Source organism: Cryptomeria japonica, chromosome 10, assembly GCF_030272615.1.
Source record: "Cryptomeria japonica chromosome 10, Sugi_1.0, whole genome shotgun sequence".
Taxonomy (NCBI): Eukaryota; Viridiplantae; Streptophyta; class Pinopsida; order Cupressales; family Cupressaceae; genus Cryptomeria; species Cryptomeria japonica.
In genome coordinates, this window is record NC_081414.1 from 266,074,213 (window position 1) to 266,092,865 (window position 18,653).

The 18,653-nt window shown below is 34.7% G+C and overlaps 1 protein-coding gene across 2 annotated transcripts in view; it reads left to right on the plus strand.

The window, feature by feature from the left end:
- Window positions 1-4,440: 4,440 nt before the first annotated feature.
- The window catches only part of LOC131039143 (prefoldin subunit 2), a 92,215-nt gene continuing 78,002 nt past the window's right edge, over window positions 4,441-18,653 (plus strand). Inside the window, exon 1 of one of the 2 annotated variants that reach the window (XM_057971814.2) lies at window positions 4,441-4,610. The gene's annotated coding sequence lies outside the window, so the exon portion shown is untranslated. The remainder of the gene's footprint in view (window positions 4,611-18,653) is intronic. The other variant, XM_057971813.2, reaches the window with a different exon arrangement.

The following is an 18,653-nucleotide window of genomic DNA, read 5'->3' on the forward strand; positions in this document are numbered from 1 at the left end:
TGAAATGTTTAGTCTTCCATTGTAGGAGGAGGAGGATAATGAGATTTAGCAACCATATCTATTATGCTAAATATGTTAAACAAATAATGAAATACAGGGTTCGATAATGACATATGATGATGTTCATCTTATTCTATGTTGATGGATTACTACAAAGATTCATCTCATGATGTTTGATATACATAATTGAAATTTGTTAGTTGGTTATGAAACTATGTGTACTGTTGTAAATTGCACTCCTTTAATTATGAGTCCAATTTCACACTCTCCTTAGCACTCATTTTGGTTTTCCCATCCCATTTTAAAACCTCAACATATTCCTATCTGGGACCTACTTTAAGTGTGCCCTTTCTCCTATAATATTTTAATTCTATATGGGCCCTATCCTACTTTAAATTTCAAAGCACTTTATTCCCAACTTAACTGTCATCAATCCTAGATCTTTCCAAATTTGATATTAGGGCCCTATTATCTCACTTCCCTTAAAAATTCAGGCCTATTTCATTGGGTCACTTTAGAGAAGCTTGAAGTGTCCAAGGTTTTTTGGCTTGTTGGCCTTAACATTTCCAAATTTGGTCTTGAAATTGAGCTATGACCATTGCAAGCCAGCCTAAAAGTGAAAATACCTTGAGAATCCTAATTCCTTCGAGTGTAGATCTAATTACAAGGAGCATCACGTTACAACAAGCTATCTTTAATTATTTTTTATGATGTCTTATGTGAAGATTTATGAATGTCATTGCATCAAAACTTGGAAGACTTATCTAAAGAGAATTTCACTATCAATCAAATGTACAATCAATTCAATTCATCATATCTATTAAAGCATTTCATTTCAGATTTAGCCTCTCCCTACTAGGGGTAAGCTCTCTTTTTCATTGTTGTTGTAGGGTTAATTCTAACATAGTGTTTGACTTAAGCAATCTCCAATACATCCCAACACCTTTTTCCTCTCATTTTGTGCATTTGTACGTTCAAAAACAAGTTTCAAGCTTAGTTTTAAGGTACAAGAGCATAGTGTAGATAGAGACAAAGGCAACCAAACAAAATTAACTAGAAAAGGAAAGGACTAGGACACCTAACTCCATTGTCTACATGGACTAGGCCACTTGGCACCATAGTCTAGCTGTTTTGACCTGTAATTTGACTAGAAGCCATTTTGGAGACTCCTGAGACCAGTTCGACTCCTTGTTCTACACTTGGACACTTGTCTGGACTATGACACCTAGCCATAATGTCAAACTATTTTGAGCTTATATTTCAAGCACAGGTTCCTTTGTACATTCCCTTTCCAGTTTCATAGATCTTTTGTGATGTATAGATATGCATTTGTTTGTTTATGTTGATTATTACCACTTTTGCACTATTTAGCCTAATTCTTGGATTTTCAATTCCTAATTAATCAAACACAAAAGAGACCAATCAAAATCACAAGTTCCTAACTCTTTCAAGGGTTTAAAGTTGGGTTTAATTGGTTGTTCTCCAATGTAATTGATGAAATTGGGTTTGATTCATAGTTTGCATGTTTAGACAATAGATCCCCATTTCCCCATTTCTACCATATTACACTATGTAATGATATTTTCCATAGAAAGGAAAGAACATTTGGTTGGCTTTAACATCTCAAGTAGGTGATTCTCCATTGTGTTGTAATACTCTCATTATCGTTGGAAATTACCTCTGTTCAAAGTTTTTTTTTTCAATTTTTTTTTGGTTTGCATGGTATACCTTTGAACGAATGTGCTTGGTTTGCCACTTTCACTCTATGCCTCAAATTTTCCTTTGAAAATTTAGTTTTAAATTTATTATATATTTATTTTCTATATTTTACTCAACATAGATTTTTTAACTAAATATCAAGTTCTCTATCTTATACATGTGAAAAAATAGTAAAATAGTGATTTTTAAAAATATTTGTGTTAGGTATTGATGTCCTCATTTTAACCACAAAAAAAAAGATACACACAAACAAGTTATGTGTTACAACATACACCCATGCCCAAATTATAATTACTCTAACTTCAAAAACTAATTTAGAAAAACATGCAAAAAAAAATGTGAAAAACATATTTATGCAAATGTTAGATATCATCGTTACAAGTCTATATTTTGAAAATTAAGATTTTATCTTTTCTATTAAAAAAGTTATATGTTATGACATAAATGTCACTTTTAAAAGATGTTTTTTACTATAAAAAATAAGTTATTAAAATTTACTCAAAAAAATCATAATTTATTTTAAAAGAATATATTTAAAATCTATACATAAAATCTCACAAAATACTAATTGGCACCATCTTAAAATAATTAACAATTTCGTTGTTATAAGTATTGAAAAGTGAAGATTTAGTTTAAAATATTGATCTTAGTGCCCCACTTTGACCAAAAAGTGAGACTCATTACTGTGGGAGCAACCCTTGACACATATGGACTCTTTTATGGGATTTATGTGTCCATAGTTTTGTTAGCCTTTTGCTTTTAGGTTAGAGAGGTTTTTATTATAATTTATTATTTAGTTATAATAAGTTTAGTGTTTCAAAACATTACTAATTTTTATAAAGATATTTTATTAGTTGTTTCATTTTGTTTAGAATGAGGTCTATTTTCACGAATCATTAATTGGCATGTCATCAAAAGTAGTTTATCAAAATCTAAAATTATTAAAAGATAATAGAAAATAAAAAAAAGTTTTAGTTATAAATAGACACATTATTGCTTGTATGCAATGTCCATCTTAAGGAAGACATTTTAAATTAAGTGTAAAAGTCAAATTTGCTAAGTAGCAAACCTATCGAAGGCACATGAGGTTGGTGGAAATTCAATGATCTCTCAATGGTCACCAACGATGGAATTGCAAAATTGTTTTAGTGACAAATTTACTCATGTCAAAACAACTAAAGCCAAGATTGATTTCCAAGTTACAACGACAACCATCTCATATCATTTTCTATAAGAGTAGTAGAGATTTATAATAATGGTTGTATATGCAACAATGAGAACTCAGTTCTCAAATTTTTTATGTTGTCCTGAATCACATTTGTTAAGTAATTAGGATTAGATCTATTTATCCTCAATCATAATTGTTGTGAGCAACATTATGTGTCCTTGTTCATAACTTTGGTGTTGGATAGATGTGTTTGCCCCTATTCAAACTTGTTGTATGACCTCAGATAAATGTGTTAGTCCCTATCCTTGGTTCCATGGATATGTGTGTTTGTCTTTATCCTTGGATAAAAGATCATTATGGTTGATCGTACCGAATAAATCCTAGTGACATGAAGCTATTGTTTGTCATAAGTAGATGTGTATGTCCCTAACCATACCTTATGCTTTTGATGAACTAGTCATCAAGTGTCATTGGTCCACTTGTCCCCATTTAGAGAACGATATAATCAAGATGGGGTATTAGGAATATTACATCATTGTGGTTTGTTAGTTTGTTTTAACCTTCTAAGGACGTTTTTCTTATTTCCACGAGTGTTTGTTATAATTTGGTTATACCCATAATTATTTGTTATCCCATGATTATGGGAGTTGTTATGGGAGGTTTCCTAAATTATTGAGTATGAAAATCCTACAAATATGTAATGTGTATGGTTGAATAAACATGAATAAAGTAAGAAATATTTCATGTTTTTTTTTTTGTTCCAACTCTTTCTAAATTTATAAATAGTATTTAGAATATGTTTTTTGATTGAAAATTAACAATATTGATGAACACCTTTGGGAACTTGATATGCAAGGTTCTTCTACTTAAATCCAATAGTTTGAACAATGATCAAAGACATGCCTAACAATCATGTATAATGTCTAGTCAATGGTAATGCAATGTGTAGGTTCTCGAGGTAAAGTTCTTATACCTAAAATCTTGATAATAAAAATGAAATAGGGTTTGTTCTTTCATACAAAAATTAAGATGTCATTTTTATACCAGAAATTTGAACAAGGTTCATTTCTACACTGTCCCTGAATAAACTTATAATTATGAATTAGAATGGATCTTCAAAGATACGTGAAGATAAAGTTAACTTCACTTTAGGTGAATGAATTATAATCAATCTTCAAAAATATGTGAGGATAAAGTTAAGTTAAAATCGAATTACTTTTCCACTTTTATATAAGAACATACTACTTATATACTACTCAATATATCATAGACATAAACAAATTTAACTTTATTTTTAAAGATCTGAAAATGATAACACTAACTCACCCAACATACCGTTCCAATTTTATTTTATTTATTTAATTAATTTATTTATTTTTAACTGATTATCACTTGTAATCTTCCTTTGATTCAATATAAAAAAAAAACTCACCCAACATACCACTTATAAATTGATTGATTAATTTATTAAAAATATTAATTTCCCAAATTCTGTACTACCTATTATGTTTACAGAAAAAAATATTTTTACATCAATTAACATTTAGGACAGTTCGAAATTTTTTTGAACCCTTACACAGCCCAGAACTTTCCGTACAATCTTTGATGTAATTTAACGCACCTCGTAGTACTATTCTTTTCAGTAGTTTTTTAAAGCAGGTGGAGACGGTGTAGTGTGTTTTCCGCTCTTCGGGTTGGCATTTCAATGCGTTTATAGGAGCAGGTATTTATTTATTTATTCCCAAATCAATATCAAATCTGACTTGTCTTCGATAATTCGATTGAATCTCTGGTCACGTTGCGCCTGAAATTTGTAGCAGCGCAGCGGTGAAAGAAGAGGTTTTTTTTAAAAAATTGATAGTGATAAGCGGAAAATGCACTTTGAATTCCTAAACAATTTTGCAGCCTAGTTTCTTCACTCATAAACTTATTTTTTTCTTCTTCTCTGTGACTGAGGTTTTAGGATACGCAAAACCGATGACATTGAAGTAGTTGCAGAAAAACTTCACAGAAAAGCTTCAGTCGCTTAATACAAAAGAGCCCTTGGCTCCAACTAATAACTGATCTTACTAACAACTGAATCACCAGATTTTGAGAGCAGTAAAATAAATAAAAATATAAAGAGATTGTGACTAATCACACAATACGCTGCCCAGCAGAGTATCCCGCCAAACGAAAGTAGCCTTTACACACTAACATCTCTACCAGCAGAGCCGCCCGCCAAACAACTATGTAACGGTAGCAAAAGACCATCACTGTCCATAGAAGGGTACCACATATAATACCACCTGAGGAATGAGCATTACAGATGCCAATGAAGAGGCCTGTCTTGCTCTTGCCAAACCAAATGCGAACAATGGCAACAGCAGAGGGCTCTTCTAACTTCGTATTGTGATCATTTACCATGCCAACGACTTTGTCATCTTCAGAACTTTATTTAAGTTTAGGGCCATTTGAAAGTCAAGGCATAACTCCTAATATCGTATTGTGTTTATATACCATGCCTGTCTCGCTACAAAATGAAGTTGATTTCCCTGAGATTGACCATTACGAGTTTCCATTGGACTGTGAGAAAGGAGGACTAAACAAGATTCAGAAACATTCCTTCGTGGCTGCAGTGATAGAAACCTGGAAAGAATGGGGAAACTTCCCTGTCGTTAACACTAGCATTCGGATAGAGCATTTCTAGAATGTAGAATAGGTAAGCAATGAACTATGACCAATGCCCGCAGAGGCTAAAGACAAACTCTTCACATCAAAACCCAATTGGGAGCTACAATTGTTCGTAAATGCAGGAGAGTTGCTGTATCCTGTTTTGATTGCAGCTTTGTGTTAGACATAAATCAACACAGCGCTAAAAAACCTTGAAAGAGGGGCAAAAATGCAACTGAAGAGTTTAAAAAACCCAATGCCTGGAGTCACCATAATAATTCTATTAATCAAACCCGAATTTGAGGGTGGGACAAACCAATTCCAGCACAAAGGGACACTGAAAAATAATAAAGAAGTGATCATCAAACCAAGAGAAGAGGCCAAGAGAGTGATCCAAAAAAGCAATTGTAACAGCATTTTAAGAAAATTAAGATCTGGCTTGCTAACTTAAATTAGCGAATAGATTCTTCTTAGCAGCATCAAATTACTCCTTAAATCTCCCCAAGAAGAAACATCCCCGCTTGCTAGGGCAGCAATGGGTTCTAGATCAATTCAGTCATTTGCGATTCTCTCTGCTTCTTGATTTGTATTGTAGAAGCAATTAAAAATATGATAGGAAAGGAATCTATGTTTCCCATCCACACATTCAACGAGAATGGCATCAAGCCTCCAGCTAGAATTTTTTTTTTGATCTGTCTTCAGCCAGAAATTTTATTATTAAGAAGAAATGCCATGATTATCTTTGAATCCCCCTATTTCCAAAATTTCTCAGTTCCCAGATTTAAAGCTAACATCATATCCACGCTCAAGATAAATAGCGTTGCTTCATTATTGGTGCAAATGCCCAGGAAATAAGGTCTATGATGCACAAAGTTACCTTTATCGTTATTTATGATGCATTCACAACGGTTGCAACTTCCCTATTAGGTGAAATTTGGTCCCGTTTTGCTGAAGGACCCTCATTGTATCCGGGATCTACACGAGATAGAAGACAAAGTGAGCTATGAATGTACACCGGGTTCTTTGCTTTCTTTGAACCTAATTGGTTCCTCTTTAGTGAATGAATAAAACCTTAAGTACTACAATTCTCTCACAAGATGAAGAGCTTTCTACTTGTGAGAACAATTTTATTGCAAATGATTGCAATTAAGGGGTTTCATCTCCATGGTTCCACCACCACTCTATAGGGTCTTTCTTTGCTTTCATATCATATAAAGTTTTTGTAGAAGAAAAATCACCATGCCCACGTGAAAACTTATTCCATTGACTCCTCAAAATTGAACCATCCTCACCTCGGTCATAATTTTTTTTTATTGTAGCCCAATATCCCTTCATTATCTCTCTATACTTATACGGAGCTCTCATATTGGTCACTTGTACATCATACCATTTAGGATTTAAAGTATAGGCAACACAATGAAGGGGTATGTTATGTTTGTTCCATCTTCCATGTAACTTTTTCTCTATCAAAGGATATAGAGAAAGATCTTTTGCATCTATTATCTTCTTGACTCTTTCACACATGAAATCTATTGCTTCATAAACTTCTCCCAAACATGCCTTGTCTGAATTTGTAAATTTGATCACCTCAGATATGGGCTTCATAAAGTCCACAACAAATTTAACATCAGCCCAAAAATGGTCATCAAGGACCATACCTCTCACCTCAAGTGCAATATTTGACGTAGATTGTCTCCAAGTTGTCCATGCATCACTAACAACCATGACACACAAAGCTCCTTTGACTTCACAAAGACGGTCAAGAAGGATAAAATAAGAAGTAAATCATGTATCAGCAGGTTTGAGAAGTTCCACTCTAGCAAATTTTCGGTAAATGGCTTGTGTGTGGTGATGGTTACATATGAACATCTATATTTTTCTGTCACTTTCTATGAATTTTGAAATCCACAGGAACTTGCCAATGTCTTTGAGCACATTATTCAATGAATGCATACAACATGGTGTCCAAAATACATGCTTGTACCTTTTTTGCACCAACATGCTTGCTGCTATACAAACAGGGACGGCATCGGTAACAACTTGGCTACATGCGATGCCCCCACCTCCTCAATGCCAACCATCATATAGCTGGTTATGAAAAAACTGTACATTTTTTTCTTGCCCTGAACAATCTATTGCCTTAAAAAATAAGACTGTTTGTTGCATGTTACCAAGATATTAAGTAGTGGAAGATTTCTAGCGATTGCCCACCAATTCATCACAATACTGCATCCTTCTGTAGCGCACACTCTTTTCATTGGTGCAGTTTGTCCCTCTAATCGAGTTTTTTCTTTATTAATTAGAGTAGTGCGAAGCTTTTCATACCTAGGTGGTTTATACCCTGCTGGTCCATTATTGATAGCTTAGACCATCTCTTTGTAGAAAGGTGAGCAAACAACATTAAATGATATTCCGTTTACATAAAATAATCATGCAATTATTGCATAAACTGCTTCTTGACCATGCACATCAAATAATCTTCCAATGGGATTTGAGCTGCCAATGTCTGGTTTCTTGCGAGAATATTCTATTGCTACATCTCTAACACACACATCTGCCTCTGAATCTTTATTTTGATTTTGAGCTGCAGTAGTTGCCCATGTCGTTGAAGCATGAGAGCTCATGTTAGCAACTTTTCCATCAGCCCTTTCTTGATCCCTCACAGCATCATATTGTTCTATCTCATTTGGATAACAATCAACACCTTTTCTAGATATGTGAAGGAAATGAGCTCTCACCCTCGTGTAAGTACCTTGCCATGGCATTTGACACAACTTACATGTGATTGTGGCTGTTACACCTGAACCCTTTGGCCTTGGAACAAGATTGCAATACTTCCACAATAGGTACAAGCCTTGTTTTCCTCCACCCGACATGCTACACGGAAAAATAAAAAGTTTGTTAAGTTTGACAGCTAGGTGCAAGCAGCAACATTCAATGTCCAAAACAGTTGTTCAAATTCAATAAATTTCTTGAAAATTTGAAGTCAGTGGGTGGCTTGATTGGTGTTCTAATGGTAAACCTAGCAAAATTAGTCATTATTTGTGATTTTACTCCTTTAGTTGGGTGCAGATTTTGTGAATATTTGTAGTGTGTAAAGCTGCTAATGATTATGTCTCGAGAAATTGTTGTGCATTTCGCCATTTCCATTTCCTATTATATCTTTTAAATATAGTAATACTTCAACAACACTTATTAAATTTTAAAATTAATAATGGAATAGGAACTAGGAAACTTGGAAATCTTTTTTTTATTTTTATTATTTATATCTTTGAAATACTTCTATTTTTTCATTTATGTTGTACACAGTCACACTTCATATAGTTGCAAAATTGCAAATATTTATTGTTAAAATATTCGATGTTATTAAACAATAGAGCGAGAGTTCTATATAAAGAATTTACAAGAGACGATGTTTTCGAAAAAAACAGGAAAATTCCTAAGATAGGAACACTTGTACACATGATTTTTGACGACAAAATTATGCAAAACCCAAAATCCCACACAAACATCGTGAATTACAGATGACCAAACACGATTTTTGAGGTGAAAAATCGATCCAAACCCACAGACAAAAACCTAGAAATCCGTGGCACAGATCATAATACAAAACTTCGTTTTTGAGGAAAAACGGTAAAACCCAACATAATTTTTAAGGATAAAAATTATTAAAATCCTCCCAAAATTTTTTAAGGGAAAAAATTATCAAAACCCATCAGAATTTTTTTAAAGGAAATTTTTTTTTATTACACATCAGAAATCTTTTAAGGAAAAAAATAATAAAAACACCACCAATAATTTTTTAAGGGAATAAATTATAAACCCATCAAAACATCTCAAGGTGACCAAACATAGAGGCAGATTGCATGCCCTAGTCGCATTGTTGCAAGGAGATGAAGACATCGGACAAGGCCCGACTCCATGAAGCCCTAGACCGCAAGTACGGAGGGTCTGAAACCCTAGGTTGTGGGATGCAGAATACAAATGTGGGTTGTAGATCTGAAACACCACAGTCGCAAACAAAAAACAAAAATCTGTGCGCTTGAAAAAAACAAAAGAATACCTCCACAATCTTCAAACGCAGCACCTAAACTGCCCACAAACACAGGTCCACGAACCCACAAATTTTTTGAATTATAGCTCCAAAAGAGCCCACGAAATTTTCCATCCAACGATTTATAAAAGTATATATTTTTTTTCTAGAAAAATCTCCAAATAAGAAGAGGATACGAACATTTCCTCAAAAAATTCGCCAAATTTTATGAAATCCCATTGGTCCGCTCTGATACCATGTTATATTCAATGTTATTAAACAATAGAGTGAGAGTTCTATATGAAAAATTAACAAGAGATGATGTTTCTAAAAGAAACAATCGTAAGCTAAAGTTGAAAATAGAAACTAACTAAAGACGACTAAGATGACTAAGATGACCATTAAAGAATCATTACAATATTCTAAATTTATCACTAAATTTTCAAGCTACAGTCTAGACTCTTAACATTGACCTAGAAATCGTGGATTTCTTGCTCTTCTCCTAGTCGTGGCTCTTCTTCCAACCCTTGTGTCTTTCCTAGTCGTGGCCTTTGATCGTGACATTCTTTCACCTCGTCATGGCTCCTTTTTCCCTGCTCGATTAGTGTATTGTGTTTCTTGCAACGTCTTTATTCCTTTAGCGATGTTGAAAATGCCTTACAAAACAGTTAGCATCCAAAAATAATAACAAATGTGGGTTCAAATGCATGTTTTAACTTTTAAGTTAGGCCTTTTTTTTTTCGCCGAAGATATAGGAGATGCGGGGAGACGACGGCGTGTCGTCTCTTACAACCAGGGATGTCCTTGACCACGTCCTTGTACTGGAGGTGTGTCTTGACACTCGGTTCCATTGGTATTCGATATGTTTTGGTTTGTAACCAGTGTATAGCTTGGTTGGGGTTTAATTGATGTGACCACCCAGGTCACATAATTGTAACCAGACTATTTATTTTTGGTAATTGAATTTCAATTTAAAAATAAACAAGTTATGAAGTGACTTTATAATATTGCATCAAGGGACTTAATTTAATATTCCAAAAGTGACTTTATCTGCTTAATGAGGCGGATGTTCATGGGAGAACAAGGGAGGATTAAAAATAATATAAAATATTATTTTCGCAAGCTGGGTGTGGGACTTGGAGAGGAAATAAATAGATCTCTTAGCTCATTTTGGGGATATGCTTTGGAGTTTTGATAATAGGATTTTGCTGGTTTACTTTGTTCAACCAAAGGCTTTGTGAGGACGAAAACCTTCACAGAGGACATCCATTTCGAAAGTGAAAGATCTTTCTTGGTGGATTTTGCTAGTAGTTTCATTTAGGAACTACCTTGTAGTTATTTGTTCAGAGATTTCAGTTTGTTGCTGGGTACCGGAGCAGAACTCACTGAGCAGATTTATTGAAGAACTAACAGCAGTTTGGAGGAGCATTTATTTGCAAATATTACATTACCTTTGCTGGCTGTACCAATCAAGGAGTTGTGTATGAGATCCCTTGGGCAAAATGCCTAGGGTTTTGGGCAGAAATTTTTATGAAGTTGGGCGCTTGGGTGTCTACATTACACAAGGAGAGTTTTGGGTTGGAGCAGCTAGGGTTTAAAGGATTTTGGCATCGTTTTGGAGTCCCAAGTTGCTGATATCTGTCTATCTGACCAACAGCAGTCCCATTTTGCAACAACAGCAAATGGGTATGCTTGTATTGTCATTTTGATATCTGGGTATTGTTCATTTTAATTATATATTGCTGACCAAATTCTGTATTGAATCTGAAAACTATTTTTAGTTGTGGGCATTTTGTAATGTCCCCTCTTTCCTAGTTGATCACTCAGATACAAAGATTCGCCTGTTATCCATCTCTGTAGGTGAATTTAGTGAATAGGAGATGACAATGCTGACAAAGGGGGCCTGTTCTTGACACTTGGGTGTTAGGAGGTATTATTATTTGATAATATAAAGTTATTTTAATATAAAGTCACTTTTCCTAAAAATAGAAAAAAGTTAATTAAAGTGACTTTATGGGGTTTAAGTTATAAAGTAATAATTAAACATTAAAGAACCCCATGTCAAAACCCCTCTAAGGCATAAGTTGATTTTTAAAGGTGGCCACCCTCAATGATGGATTAGACCCTCAAGTCAGGCGAATTTCTTAGGGAAGCATTTTATTTAATAAATTTCATTAAAATGGAGGAGAGAACCCTAAAAGTTCGATTAGGTTTGGGAAAGCAATAAAGCAATGTGTGGAGTTTTCTTTTTGGCATCATTGAATTCATTTTTACATCACAGGTCGAAGAATTGAGCTTTGGAGGAGATTTTCAGTAGCTTTGAGTCTTTTGGGAATGAAAACTCCTTGAAGGCAAGTGTATTGGATGAAAACCCAATCCCTAGGAGAGAGGGATTCATTTAGAATTCCTATCGGTGCTTCAAAGAACTCTGAATTCAGCGAATTGCAGATCTGATTGCAGATTTGAAAGGGTTTATGAACTTCATAAGGCAGCATTTGCAGCTCCTAAACGTGCAGCACAACCTCCATAGGAAGCTATACCACTTGTAGACCCCCAGGATGTTATACTGGTTCGATTCAGTCAGTTGAGGGTTCAAATTTCATGCCATTCTTATCAGCAGCAGTTCACAACAGCAAAATAATAATTTTAGTAGGCGACAAGAGCATATGTCTCATCCAGATTGTTGATTTGTTGGTAGTTGGAATAATCTAGCCTGGGAGCTAGGCGTGGAACTCAGTGGATCTCCAGGAATTGTTTTTAGTAATTATTGTTGGATCAAATAAAACTCATTGGGCCTCTTACAGCAATTGGAAGCTCATAGACTGCACTTCTTTTCCAAAATTCATCAATAAATCTCCTCCAGGATAGGCGTTGGAAGCTTGGTAGGCATTTTGTTGCTTTGGTGTATTACAATTCTTGAATCTGATAATTGTTTCATTGCTGTTCCTAAATCAGAATTTTGAGAATTAATTATCAGTTATTATATTTCTGCATTTTATGGTTCAAAGTATTGTTTCTTGGCATTCTTTCACAGTTAAACTCTGTGCAAACATTGACATCAAAACGCAAGCCTAAATCCTTAGAGAAACTATCCTAAACCTTCAATCAACAGCTTGAAAAATCGGAAAAATTTCAGTGCAATTCCAGCTGGGGATCTTTCACATTTTAAATATTGTGTTTCAAGGTTTATTTTCTTTAAACATTGTTGCAAGTATTCTCTATTGCAATATCTATATCTGCACTGTGGTTTATCATCAAAGAAAACTTCATATCAAACACTCAAAAAACAAACTCAAATTCAAAGAAGTAAAAAGAAGTAAGGGTGTATATTGCAGTATTTATCATTTACACATCTCTAGTAGCTCAAGAAGGAAGCTGAAATGATAAAGAGAAGAGATGTTTGCAATCACTACTCCAACTATTCTTTGTCATTGGGTGAAATGATTGCTTTAAGCAGTCAAAACCACCACTTTATATGGTGACTATTTTTAACCTGCTGAGGTGGTTTTGAAACTTTCCATAATTAAACTTGAATTTTCTAAATGTTGTATACCTGACCATTGATGTTGTGTTGGAACTGCATGCCACCACTAAGTGCTCAGAATTTGGAGGATTCCTAAGTCCAAGTACTAGCATTCCATAGGTTCTTCCTTGGCCACTTTATCAACAACATCATCCTCAAATACGAAGATTCAGCCTTGCCTCTTTCTGTTTGAGAGTTGGTAGCAAAATTGTTGTTGCAACTTCAGAAATACTTTTTATTGGGCAAGGAGACCCACAAAAGTGTTATATATGTGTTAGCTTACCAGATCTGAAAAAAATAAGCACCTCAATTTTGTACCTTTTTGCCATAAATGACATCTTTTACTCCTGCTGATAAGTTTCACTCAAAATACTTTGCATTGTATTTTCCCTGCCTTTAAATAATCCTCAAAAGTAGCTTCATCCTCTTTCTCACCAGCTTGGGCCTTCTTTCTTACTTTGGTACAAGATCGCTCTAGAGTTCATCAAGTTTTGGTAGTGATATTATAGTATCTTCATGTGCACTAAATGGTTAGGGTAGACCACAAAGGAATGATGTAGTGTTTTCTTCATGAATTCTCATCTACTTAGTCACCGCATTCGCTGAATTTCCAGCTTCAGGTTTGGAATTCGGCAAATCTATAAAAAATTAATAAAATTCGGAAAAGTTTGCTTGAAATTTGTATGTCAAATTGAACTGGTTTGGTTTGTTTTGTTTTTGATCTCAAGTGAAGCTCTTTGTGCCCATGCCAAGTCCGCCATTGAAGCTGTTTTGTTGTTCATCTCGCTGCTATTCCTATGCCACGAGCCCCTGACCAGCCGCCGTTATTCCTAAGCCCAGCCATCGTGCACCGTGTGAGACCTTGCTCAGCTGTGATTGTTTCCCTTGCGTTCGCAGTGCAATGTTTCCCTCGCATTTGCAGTGCAGTTTTTCGATTCCTTACATTAATGTTTTATTTATATATTGTTTCCCTTTAATGTATGGAGGATTAAATTTATTTATTGTTTTATAATTTCGATTTCTATCTAATCGATTTTTAAATTTAACGAGGATATTAAAAACATTAATATCCTCCTTATTTATTTATAAATAAACAATAAATAAATTTAATGTAAGAAGGATATTAAATTTAATGTAAGGAGGATATTAATGTTTTATTTATTTAATGTAAGGAGGATATTTATTTATTGTTTAATAATTTTAATTTATATTAATTTTTTATTAAAAATTAATATCTAGTATATTTAATTGATTATTATTTTAATTTATTTTTAATCTGTTTATAATGATTTCAAATCTATTTTGCAATCTTAAACTATTTTGATAATTTATGAGATATATTACTTATATTTAAATAAAAAATTCATATAAGGTGAATTTAATGTCGATTTTTTTTTCCGATTCTTTTACCCTTGCCGAACTTCATCTGAATTTTATGGTTGCTGAACTCGAATTCGAATTCAAACGTGGTGACCTAGCTCATCTATAATTGCAAAATTTTCTTTTCGTTCGAGCTGGGTAAATGCTTTGCCATTGATTTTCCTCAGCGCAACTTTAAGGACAATAGTTCATTTCTGAGGTGCAGAAACCTTGTCTCATGTCGTTTAATAACTTGTTCAGCCATTTCCATGACTCACAGGCATGTACCACAAATTGAATTTATGGTCCAATCTCATTTGGCAAGGTCAAATCTTAGAAAGTAAACCAATCATTGTGTCAAGTTGAAATTGTCCTGCAACATCAGCAGTAGGTGGCCTTGCCCTTGCACCTCACACTATCTCCTAGATTTTTGATTTTGGATAGGGTGGTTGTTTTGGCTTTACAGACAGCATAACCTTTTCCCATTAAACTTATTAGTTTTTGTAATTAAAATGTTTCTATGATGCTACCTCTCTTGCTTAGACTATGTGGGTCCTCCAGAGAACTTGTTTGGTCAGGCATTTTTGGATTTCTTGGGCATGTACAAATGTTTCTGGACAATGAATTTGGAAGGCAGAAGATGGCAATACACAGTGACACAAAAAATGGGTTTAGAATTTAGACCAATATAAATGTTTAGGTAGTAGAAATAAACCAATGACAATAGATGTGGTGGCAGGAAAAAATTGAATTCTATGATATCATAAAGATAATAAATGAACAAACATACTTTATTATAGAAGCAACATTAGATGACCGAATTTAAGAAATGGAATCATCTTTTGATTTTTTTAAAATCTTTTAAGTGACATTTGTTGAAAAGCCTTATAATGGAGCCTCTGTATCCCAATACATGATGAATTAACCAGATAATACATGTGATAATAGACAAGAATGCCTATTACTTTAATGTACCCACTATCTTCTTAATGCATGGAGACTACAAGGGTAGCATTTAAATCCTTTAGACAGATCTGGACTGGCTAGATTCATCAACCGTTTCAACCATATTATTTTTGATATTTTCCTAGAATACTGGGAAAGAACATGATGCGGGAGCATCCAAGGGTGTTAGAGCAATCTTGTATCGCTCAAAAATATTTGTTTAATTTTCTGTTAAGTTAGGTGAATAATTTTTCAAAAAGGGCTAAAATGACTAAGCTATTATGTGTCTCCATGTTCTTTAGAAGGTGTTTTAAGGATAAATATTTATTATTTAATTGCCTATGTCAAATTATAGTTGCATTCTTGAGAGTTGGACACATGTCTGTGGTGGTTACAAGTCATAATGGAGGATCTATCACTTAGACATCCACTTTGGGAAAGTTGAAACATCTTGTTTACACATGTTGGTGGAGGGTTACAAAGCGAATGGAGGGATCTCTTTCTTAGGTGCCCACTTTGGGGAAGTCGAAACATCTTGTTACACATGTTGGTAGATGTTACAAAATAAATGGAAGGATCTCTTTCTTAGGCGCCCACTTTGGGGAAGTTGAGGAGTCTTTGCATGTTCTTCTTTTGGCTATGTGTTGCCTGTCTAGGTGCCATGTGGCTGCCCACAAAAGTGGGCATGGATTTTCCAAGTGGTTTTGGTCTATGGTTTTGGGTTTGCACTATGATATTCCTCCCCACAATTTACTATAAATTGGGGTGTTCAGCTTGTAGTTTCATCATTTAGGGTTGAGAAGAATAGTTCTTGATTTCAGAGTTTTAGAGGTGTAGCTTGTAGCTCCATCTTGCAAGTTTTGTAAAGTCCATGAGGCTAAAGCATCGTAATTTCTGAATATTGTATTCTATTTATTGAAGCAATAGAAAGCAAGTTATTTTACTTATTGCAAATTTTTGTGTTATTCTTTATTGTTGTTTCGTGTGAGAATGTTGGGCGGAGTAGCCCTTCATCAAGTGGTATCAGAGTATGTGTTTGGGTTTGTAAGTGGGTACCCTTCATTAGTGGTATCAAAGCCAATGTTCTTGAGCGTGTAGATAGAGCACCGAACAGAAGGCAGTCTAGCACCAGGATTTGTGGGTGGAGTGCGTGAGTTTGTTACTTTCCTCCAATAGAGGTTGAGGTTGGGTAGAAGGTGCACAAAGAGAGGTGTGTTTTCCAGAAATCTTTGTCGAGTAGAGGATACATGTATGTGAGTTCTGTTGCAAGTGTATGTACAAGTTGCAAGAGGAGATATGTAGAGGAATTGTGGAACAGGGAACAAGTTTTGTTGAGTGGCAGAAGAGTGCCGAATGTGAGGCAATTTGCACTAGGACTTGAAGTGTTGGTAAGAGGATTTGTGGAGCGGGAGTTCCTGAGTGTGCTGAAAATGAGGCATTTTGCACCAAGACTTGAGGGTGTTGGTAAGAGAATTTGTGTAGAGGCTTCAATAGGTTGAAGATTATGAAGATGGAAAAGAGGAAAAAGAAAATGAAATTTGTCATTGGATGGATTCTAAGGATTCCTATACTTGTGAGAAGAGAAAGAAAATTAAGAGATAAAATGATAGCTGGGATGCAACACCTGAATGGTTTAAGAGCAGAGTTTGAAAAGAAAAAAGAAAAGATGAATAGAGTTGAGGGTGATTCAAATTTTCTTCTAATGATGTTTTGATTGTAGGAAATAGGGAATATGCAGTAGAGTGTCATGCATGTGCTACTAAAGAAGAAAAAGAGGCTACAGTAGAGGCCTTGGAAGGTCCAATATTTGATGAAGAATGCGATGAAGATAAAGAAGATAAAGAAGATAATGGGTTTGCAGTAGAGACATGTTTGCTGGAAGGCATGGAGAACAAGATCAAAGAGGTTGCAACATAGGCTAAGATGATGGAATTTGAAGGTCCCTTATTTGATGAGTAGATTAACAAAGATGAGGATGTTATCTTGAAAGAGGAGATTAGAAGAATCAATATCTTCTTGGAAGTTGAACTTGAGAAGATGGTGAAAGAGATTGTAGTAGAGGCAAGTCTTTGTGAAGGCTTGAAAATGTTGACAATAGAGGAGGAAGGTGAAGAAAGAGTTGCAATAGTGGATGAAATTGAGATTGCAGCAGTAAAAGTAGAATGGCTTGTATTGATTGTAGATAAAGGAGATGATATCAATATGCCTTGTTGAAGACATGGAAGAAGAGAATGGAATTGAAGTAGCTATAGATGATGGGAAGGTAAAACCTAATTTTATTAATTTTAAGAAAGATAATTTGCATGTTGTAGAGATGAAAGAGGAAAAGTTAGAGAATGTAGAGAAGTTGGTACAAATGGATTTTGTTAATGTTGATTTCTATGGAGAGAAAGATTTCTATGATGTTACAAAGGATAGTGCGGATGCATTGGATCCCACAAAACTAGAGAAGATTAAGAGTTTCAATTGGTGGAGGTTAGATTATGGTGGAACAAATTTCACATTAAGGAAGAGGAGTGTAGAACAAAGTTGTTGGAGGAGAAGGATGCTTGTTTTGGCTAGGTGCTGGAAGAGGAGAAAGAAAAACTTCCAACTCCATTTTGTGAAACTAAGTTCACAAAATTTTTCCTACCTCGAGTGTGATGTAGGAGCATCCAGGGGTGTAAGAGCAATCTTGTATCGCTCAAAAATATTTATTTAATCTTCTATTAAGGTAGGTGAATAATTGTTCAATAAGGGCTAAAATGGCTAGGCTATTACGTGTCTCCACGTTCCTTGGAAAGTGTTTAAAGGATAAATATTTATTATTTAATTGCCTATGTCAAATTATTGTTGCATTCCTAAGAGTTGGACACATGTCAGTGGTGGTTACAAGGCATAATGGAGGAATCTCTCACCGATTCATCCACTTGGGTAATCTTGTGACGTTTTCACACATCACCCCATTCCAAATGGGGACCCCCTACTTTTTAGGTCTTTTGGTTGTGGTTCTTTGGGTCTTTTTGCAATAGTCCCTTTGGTCTCCTCGATTTGCAAGTGTTTTTGATGAATTTTGATCAAGTCTACAAGTCATTGAGGGAATTTGGCTAAGTCTGGAACCTGTTGTGTCTATTTTAGGGTTTTGCCCTTCAGACTTAGATTTGAGGTCATTTCCTCAGGGTTTTGGAAAAACCAAATGTTGCAATGAAGTCAAAGCTCTTCAAGGAAGCTACCAGTGAAATTTGAGCAAACTCTAAGCACTTACTATTTTTAGT